Below are 9,371 nucleotides of genomic sequence, written 5' to 3'. Positions count from 1 at the left end.
TGAAAAGCGACATTCAGGAATACAGGCTCAATTCACTGCATGACAAACACTGTCCTCTCACACAAACCAACATGATACCTAAGGTCCTTCTCATTTCATAATTTTTCGCCTCCTTGTCTCCTCGCTCCTCGATCCTCCTGCTGTGACCCGGAAATCGATCTCAGTCCTCCATCTTGAAGGACGTCCCAATTCATAAAATGCGCATCGAGGAGCGAGGATGGAGGAGCGAGGAGGCTTGCTGGAGGAGCTATAAGCGAGGATGCACCAGTGCATCCTCCAGTGTTTCCTCCACGGAAGTTTATCACCGACCGACACGCCCCCTTACTGGATATCAGTTATTGATTGGACGCTGCGTCGATCAGACTGATCTGATACATCAACATCACTAGAGTTTCATACCAGAGTGAAGACAGATCAGAGATTAACAGTTTTATATTTTAGTTGTCTTCTTATTCACCATCTAGTTATAATCTGTGTTAACTTTAGGTGTGAACAGCAGACGGACCATGTTGATGGTGAAGTGTTCCAGCAGCAGAAGGACCTGCAGGATCTCTGCTTCACACACCGTCACTGAAGGAATCTGACACTGAGAGGGGTTTATAAAAGCGACAACGAACAGACTTAAAATAACTTTCTTCATTTATTAGAAATAGTTGTCTTTTGATGATCTGTTATTTCACTCATTCACTTTTATTAAGTATCCAGTGAGAGAAGGAGGGTCTGTCTTTTATACCTTTTACATCATTTATCCTCATTTCCATTCAGTCACATGTGAAGCTGATAATTCCTGAGCGTCGGGTTTGATATGAGTTATATCATTTCACTTTTCCCTCAAACATTCAGCCTAATAAATAACTTCTACTGTCAGAATATAAATTAATACAGATGCTAATAATGAATAAATAATATAAAGATATTGATCCATTAGAGATGGTTCCTGGTCCTCTAAGCAGGACACAGTCCGCAGTATAAATACAGACTACAGCTGTTATTCATGTGTAGGTGTTTGTTAAACAGAGAGAAACACTGCTGCTCTGATAACTCTGTTTCTTTATTAGTATTAGATCAGTTCAGACGTAAACAGCTGTTAGAGCTGACTGACAGCTGATCCAGCTGTGATCAGCTGCTGCTGTCATCAGAAACGGACGTTGCTTCACGTGGCGCTTCAGAGGAAACGACGTCTCATGTCTCTAAAAACATATTTCCTTGTTTCCTCTCTCCTCGAGTCTTTTCCTCGCCTCCTCCGTTCGCATCTCCCGTGGGCGGGATTAAGACGCGAGGAGAGGAGTCGAGGAGAGGAGTCAAGCCGTATAAAAGCACAAATGGGAAAGACCACTAGAGTCTGACACATGTTAAATTCAAATGGATTTAGTGTGTGGCTGTCACATAACTCTCACTCACTCATCTTCAACCTCTTATCCGGGGTCGGGTCGCGGGGGCAATATAGCTCCAGCAGGAGACCCCAAACTTCCCTTTCCCGGGCTACATTAACCAGTTCTGACTGGGGGATCCCGAGGCGTTCCCAGGCCAGTGTGGAGATATAATCTCTCCACCTAGTCCTGGGTCTTCCCCATGGCCTCCTCCCAGCTGGTCGTGCCTGGAACCCCTCCCTAGGGAGGCACACAGGGGGGGGTGACATCCTTACCAGATGTCCGAACCACCTCAACTGACTCCTTTCAACGCAAAAGAGCAGCGGCTCTACTCTGAGTCCCTCACAGATGACTGAGCTTCTCACCCTATCTCTAAGGGAGACGCCAGCCACCCTCCTGAGGAAACCCATTTCGGCCACTTGTACCCGCGATCTAGTTCTTTGGGTCATGACCCAGCCCTCATGACCATAGGTGAGAGTAGGAACGAAGATTGACCGGTAGATCGAGAGCTTTGCCTTCCGGCTCAGATCTCTTTTCGTCACAACGGTGCGGTAAAACGAATGCAATACTGCCCCCCCGCTGCTCCTATTCTCCGGCCAATCTCACGTTCCATAGTCCCCTCACTCGCGAACAAGACCCCAAGGTACTTGAACTCCTTCACTTGGGGTAAGGACTCATTCCCTACCCGGAGTAGGCAATCCATCGGTTTCCTGCTGAGAACCATGGCCTCAGATTTAGAGGTACTGATCCTCATCCCACATGTGTTGGATTTATTATGTACAAGAATGCTTACAATAACCTGACTGTTGGATTTGTTATGAATAGAGTGATTGTGAGGAAAAGGGAGGTGGCAGGTGCTGTTTTCTTTTGCAAGGTCAAGGAGAGGACGGAGCCAGAAGGAGATAACGAAGAAGAAGACATGCAGCAGAAACATCACGTGCCATAACTCATGAATATTAATATTGTGTAAACCATAAAACGCTGGATCAGGGATAGCTCGGGGTTCAGACTTCACGAACTGACCCATGCACTGTATGTTGTCAGGGACACGTAGACTGGATCCAGATATCTGTAAACTCTTTTATTTTTACTTATGCAACATTGATTGTTCGGAATAAATTGTATTATTATGCTTTAACCCGTCTGTTTGGAAAATCTCTTTGTCATACAAGATTAACCAACACGTAACTGGGCCTTGACCTCTTGGAGGTAGAAGGCCAGTTCCTTCAATTGGTGACCCCGACGTGATCTTCGGCATTGAGAAGCGTGTCCAAAGGACCGACAGACCGGCGAGAGAGAGAAAGGGCCCTGAAATCTTAAGGTAAGCAGAACCTGTTGTATCGAACTCTGCAAATTGGCTTACTCTAAATTATCTCTCTTGTTGTGCTGAATCTCCTTTGTAGTGATAAATGTTGCAAAAGTAAAGACTTTCTGTTGAAAACTAAAAGGAGGAAAGTTGCCCTTTTAGTAACGTCTGGGACGTTAGAAAAGCGTTTGGAACGCTGCACTTGGAGCGCTAGAGTAGTGCGCTTGGAGCGCTAGTTTAGTAACGTCTGGGACGTTAGAGTTTAGTAAAAATAGCGCTTGGAGCGCCTGTATGAGTGTACATTAATAACTAGTATTCAGAGGAAAATTAAAACTTACTGTTGATACTGGGCCAACATCGCTGGAACATCAAAGTGTCCAGTAGAAGCTTATGTTGGTAGGATCACAGCGAGGGGCCTAGCGACCCATTTACTCTGAATCTAGTTACTGTCATAAACTGAATAAACCTGTTTGAAATAGTACTGGACAGAATGGACGGAGAATTTGACAAAGGCTGTGGGCCTCCCCGTTTATCATTTGGACAGCAAAGGGCTAAAGTCAGGACCAATGTAATCTGTACATTTGATCCCAAGACTAGAAATAAAGAGACTCAAGACCTAGATGAGTGGTATAACATGACAGTGAAGGAAGGGCATTTTCCAGCCACGGGAAGTGAAGCCAAATTCATGCCAGTGATGAGAGCATTAATACAGGTGATTCATAGAAAGCTGCTGCAAGCAGGACAAGACAAAGAAAAGGGACATATGTTTGTAAGGAGGAAATTGAGGAAGAAAGAAGACGAGTTGGCAAGTAAATTGGTAAAATATAATGTGATACAGATGGCTGCACTATCAGCCTTAGGCAGCCAGACGAAAGCCACCCACGCAAAAACCGCTGAAGCAAAACCACTAGTGAAACCCTCACCCAGTCCTAGCGCACCCCCACCACCAAACCCACATACTAGCCAGCCGCCACATTACATGTCCCTCCATCAGCAGTACCCACCTGACCCACATCCCAACCCCCCTCCTTATCCTCCTCCTACCCCTAGTCCGGTACCAACCCCACAGGACAGTGATTATACAAACGAAGTTATGGCACCATTGTTTCAAGTGTTAGGTGGTATTTTGGAACAAGAAGAGGAAATAGAAAAAGAACGGGGAGAGCGGACGCACGTTCATAGAAAGAGCAAAGACAGAGTGGGCGGGGGCTACGGGGGTGAACCCAGATAAAGAATCACAGCAGTCTCTGTTCAGAATAGCTCTGTTAAAACATGCTCCGGAAGGAGTTAAGAGAAAGATGCAAGATAATCCAGATATGGCAGGGGCAAAATCATCAAGATGGGAAACACATTTCTGCCATTATCAGGATGCAGAAACCATGGAGGAGGAAGAGGAAAATTAGTCATTAAAAGAGATGGTAGCTCAGTTGACTAAATTACAGTTGGCAGACGCACGGACTCGTGCGACAGATAAGAAAAAGGGAGGGAAAGAGAAAGATACCCAGATGGCTCAAATTGTAACACCAGCTCCAGCCCCGCCACAGAATCCTTATCCACTGCAGGGCCCGCCACAGGCTATGTATCAACCCCAGTATCATGTTCCTTACCAAGCTGCCCCATATCAGCAGCCCCCTTATCATGAAGGCTGGAATAGAAGCAGAGGGAGAGGAGGAGGCAGGGGGAGGGGGTATGCCCAACCAAGAGGAGGCAGTTGTTACATCTGCGGAAGCCCGGATCACTGGGCACGTGACTGTCTTCAGAAACAACAACAGCTGATGAGAGGGCCTCCACAGCAGTCATATCAGCCAACAATACAGACTCCACCAAACCAACAGCTAGCTCCAATGCAGGCATACAGCGGGTACTCTGCGCAGGGACCTCCACCTGGTCCATATACACCAGGAATGTTCCCATAGGGGTGCCCGACGGAGATGGAGGGGCAGGGGCTGGCAGAGCCCTGTCTCCAGTTGACAGTGAACGGAAAACGAAGATGGGTCATGGTGGATACGGGAGCACGTTACTCCACCTTAGCTGAACCTATGTGTTCCCTTTCCTCTCACTATGTTTCCGTTTTGGGATTTTCCGGCACTGAACAAAGACTGCCTTTTACTGTTCCCCTTCCTGTCCGGCTTGGGAGACAGGTGATGGAGCACCCCTTTTTGTATGCACCTGATTGTCCACGTGATCTCCTGGGAAGAGATGTTTTGGCAGCACTGGGGGCTTCGGTACATTGTTCACCAGAAGCTGTGATAGTGAGTTTCCCCGGAGGAGAAGAAATGGTGTGTTCCTCCCCCTCCAGTGCTGATCGCATGTGCATGTTGAGCCCTGATACCTCACCTGATGCCCCACCACCCTGTGCGGACATATATTGGGCCCTGCTAGCCGACAGAAACCCTCTGATTGACTTTTACAACATGTGGCAACCATGGATTAGGGCTCTACACCCTTACCTCCCTGTTCCCGATCCTCCCCACTGCACTCTGAATTCTGACAGAAATAATGATCTTACGTATCAAGATGAGTTCCAACAAAATCTGTTAGATACAACCTGGGGGATAGGAGTAGGAGGTGTTTATCCACCTCAAGCAGGAAATGGCAGAGGCCGCAGCACTCGCTCTCCCAGATTACTCTCAACCATTCCATCTGGATGTCTCAGAGCAGCTTAGTACAGCCCATGGTGTCTTATATCAGAAACACAGAGGAGCTAGGAACGTATTGTACTATTGTAGCATTTTGCTAGACACACAAGAACAGAGAGCCAGCCCCTGTGTCAGATATGCAGCTACTCTGGCAAAAATTGTAGACAAAGTAGGTCATATAGTCATGCACCATCCTCTACAGATTCTGACCTCTCACAGCACTGTAACATATGTCACATCCTCCTGTTTCACTCTCACCCCCCTCAGACAGACCAAGATCTTACAAGTACTCTCGAAACCACACATCTCCTTTGTACATGAGGGCTGTAATATGGCTGACAATATGACTGATGGCGAGAAGCACTTCTGTGCAGAAAAATCGCTGCCCTTTGTAAAACTAAGGCTGGACTTAGAAATCTCCCCTTTAACGGAAACTGACCTTAGTTTATTTACAGATGGTTGCTGTTTCCGTCATCCCACCGAAGGGTTAAAAGCAGGTTATGCTGTGGTGTCTATGAATACAGCAAAAGAGGAACCATGTACTCTCGATCACGGTCTTCTTGATGGGAAACAATCTGCTCAGGCAGCAGAACTTACGGCTGTAGTTTGTGCTCTGCGGTTAGCGGAAGGGAAGGCAGTGAATATTTTCACAGACTCTGCGTATGTGTGCAATGCAATTCACAGAGATATGTCTGGCTGGGTGCAAGCGGGTTTTAAGACTAGTCAGAATAAACCTATGGCTCATGAGGAGTTGATGAAAGAGTTGTTGGAAGCAATCCAGTTACCACAGAGGGTAGCTGTGATCAAAGTGAAAGGACACAGTCAGGGCACTGACTTAGAGAGTATAGGAAACGAAGCAGCTGATGCAGCTGCTAAAAAGGCGGCAGGGTATTTACCTACTATGATGGTCATGACCACAGCAGATCTCGGTTCTGAGATAACTGATTTCTCCATTATACAAGCTCAAGAATCTGCCACAGCAGCAGAACGAACCATCTGGGAAGATAAGGGAGCTATAGAACAGTTTGATGGTATATGGTATAACGGAGATCAAATAGTTATGCCCCCCTGTTGGATGTCCTCAATACTGACTCAGACTCATGGACTTGACCATAAAAGCCACAAACAGATGTTACGAGATCTCCGCCACTGGTGGATTCCCCGGAAACATGCTACTATAACTGACTTCTTGACTAAGTGTGACGTATGTAGTACATGTAACATCAGACCTACCATCACTCCTAGGGCAGGAAAACATCCTTCTCCCACTGCCCCGGGACAGGAAATCTTTATTGATTTCACAGATATGGGAGTAAGGGCTGGGGGGAAAAGATTCCTCCTAGTAATTGTGGACGCATTTTCACGTTGGGTGGAGGCCTACCCTACGGGAAAAGAGGACGCAAAATCAGTCATTAAATGTCTGGTGAATGAGTACATTCCGAAACATGGGTTTCCTAAATTGATCAGGTCAGATAATGGTTCACATTTCAAAAATAAAGACCTGCAATCTGTCGAAAAGGCCCTGGGACTACAACACAAATTTGGCACTGTGTATCATCCACAATAACAGGACTCACACCATTTGAGCTTACGTGTGGCCGACCTTTCCCAGGGCCGTCCCAAAACCCCTCTCCCCTTCCTGACCTCGGTTACAGACCATACTATTTGAAGGTTAATGCTCTTGTGTCAGCTCTCTCCTATACAGGTGACAAACCTGTCACCCCTGTCACAGAGGACGTTCCAGGACCTGACCCTGGACCCCCGGAACACCTTTGGTTGAAGGTGTTAAAGAGGAAGTGGTCGGAGCCACGTTGGACAGGCCCACACAAGGTTCTGGCCAGAACTGCAACAGCTGTGCAGCTTGAAGGAAAAGGACTCAACTGGTGGCACCTAACACAGTGCTCCAGCAGCAGGACAGGACCTGAAGCAGTAGAGGAGGAAGCCCCACAAGGAGCCCAGGCTACGTGAAAAGAGGGTCACCTATAATTTTGTATTTTTCATATACTGTATAAACTGTGACTGTGATGAGATACACATAAGGGAAAGAAGGTTACAAGGTCTTGCCTGTATTTACAGTTAAATCAGGCTAACATGGTTGTTTAGGTGGACTCATCTAGGTGGTTTTTGAAAAACATTATATATCACATTGTATTAAAACTTGTTGCTTAGAATAAATGCTAAAATAGATAAAAAGAGAAACCAGGGGTGGGGAGAATCCACCAGAGAGAAGTTTCACTTCCTTTCCCAAACCAGTATAAAATAGGACCACCCAGATAAAAGTTTTTCAGTTGCGCGCAGGAAAACAAACTAGAAGCATCATGCAGTACGGCAAACTGCTAATAGCGTTTGTTGTAGTATCTGTGTTTATCTCTCTTGTCCTCTTTTTTCTGGACAATCCTCGACCAAAAAAGGGGAAGCCAGAAGGAACAGGGAAGAATGTAACGATTAAACTAGCACCAAACGACACCGAGGCACATCAAAATCGCACTGAAACCGTAAATACAACTGCACTCTGCTAAAACTAGCTAATCACAAGTAACTCTTTTTAACAATAGACAATGCTTTCACTCAGAAGCAGGGTGGAAGGTGTGGGCTACAAGGGGGGGAAGGCTAAACCAAGATTATAAAGAATGATGTAATGAGGTAGCTCCCCTAATGAATATAAACTAGCTGACCAAATAGCTGCAGGCTTTGAAAACATACCTGTAATAAGTGCTCTGATCCCTATCACTCCTAACAAAAATGTTGACCGCATTAACTACATCCACTATAATGTTCTCCGTTTGACTAATCTAACCCGTGATGCAATTGCTGGACTAGCTGAACAAATGGCTCCTACGTCACTGATGGTGATCCAAAATAGAATGGCATTAGATATGCTGCTGGCAGAGAAAGGCGGTGTATGCTCAATGTTCCAAGACTCATGTTGTATTTTCATCCCTAACAATACAGCGCCGGACGGGACTGTAACTAAGGCGCTAGAGGGGCTCCGGACGCTGTCTGAATCCATGCACGATGACTCAGGTATCAACAGCCCCATTAACGACTGGTTAGACCGTACCTTTGGGAAATGGAAGTCCATGGTGGTATCTCTATTCTCCTCAATCCTTGCTGTGTGTGCATGCTTAGTATTATGCGGTTGTTGCTGTATTCCATGTATTCGCCACCTCACTGAGCGTGTGATTATTTCTGCTGTGCAACGAAAGCATCCGGATGCACCTCCTTCTTATCAGATGGCCATGTTCCAAGCTGAGAGACAGGGTCTCCTGGAAATGGTGGGGGATAGTGAAGATGTTGATCCTGAAGAGGTTGTGTGATGATGCTTATAATTAATACATCTGTACGTAACATGATGATGCTTATAATTAATACATCTGTACGTAACATTATCTATGCTTATAATAAATATATCTGTATGTAACATTATCTGTAGGTGAACTTAGTTAAGTTCAAAAGAGGGTCTGTTGGATTTATTATGTACAAGAATGCTTACAATAACCTGACTGTTGGATTTGTTATGAATAGAGTGATTGTGAGGAAAAGGGAGGTGGCAGGTGCTGTTTTCTTTTGCAAGGTCAAGGAGAGGATGGAGCCAGAAGGAGATAACGAAGAAGAAGACATGCAGCAGAAACATCACGTGCCATAACTCATGAATATTAATATTGTGTAAACCATAAAACGCTGGATCAGGGATAGCTCGGGGTTCAGACTTCACGAACTGACCCATGCACTGTATGTTGTCAGGGACACGTAGACTGGATCCAGATATCTGTAAACTCTTTTATTTTTACTTATGCAACATTGATTGTTCGGAATAAATTGTATTATTATGCTTTAACCCGTCTGTTTGGAAAATCTCTTTGTCATACAAGATTAACCAACACGTAACTGGGCCTTGACCTCTTGGAGGTAGAAGGCCAGTTCCTTCACATGTCACATAACATTTTGACTGAAAATAAACTGCTGTTGTCAGATAACCAAACCTTTTATATCTCCTAAATGCCAACTGTTCTGGAGCTTTAAGCTTTATGTTATAATCCTCATGATTTTCATATT

At 45.5% G+C, this 9,371-nt stretch overlaps 2 long non-coding RNA genes across 2 annotated transcripts; both read left to right on the top strand.

Moving 5' to 3' along the window:
- The first annotated feature begins 2,238 nt into the window (after positions 1–2,238).
- Positions 2,239–7,636, top strand: LOC141783054 (uncharacterized). The gene is made up of 2 exons (XR_012597200.1): positions 2,239–2,441; positions 2,543–7,636. It is a non-coding gene; the product is annotated as an uncharacterized LOC141783054 (long non-coding RNA).
- A 190-nt stretch (positions 7,637–7,826) lies between these two features.
- On the top strand, positions 7,827–9,153 carry LOC141783055 (uncharacterized). The gene is made up of 2 exons (XR_012597201.1): positions 7,827–7,950; positions 7,986–9,153. It is a non-coding gene; the product is annotated as an uncharacterized LOC141783055 (long non-coding RNA).
- Positions 9,154–9,371: the final 218 nt, after the last annotated feature.

The sequence above is a fragment of the Sebastes fasciatus genome, chromosome 15, assembly GCF_043250625.1.
Source record: "Sebastes fasciatus isolate fSebFas1 chromosome 15, fSebFas1.pri, whole genome shotgun sequence".
In the NCBI taxonomy this organism is placed as follows: domain Eukaryota; kingdom Metazoa; phylum Chordata; class Actinopteri; order Perciformes; family Sebastidae; genus Sebastes; species Sebastes fasciatus.
The sequence above is the reverse complement of the archived record's forward strand: the minus strand, read 5'-3'. Positions and strand labels throughout refer to the sequence as shown.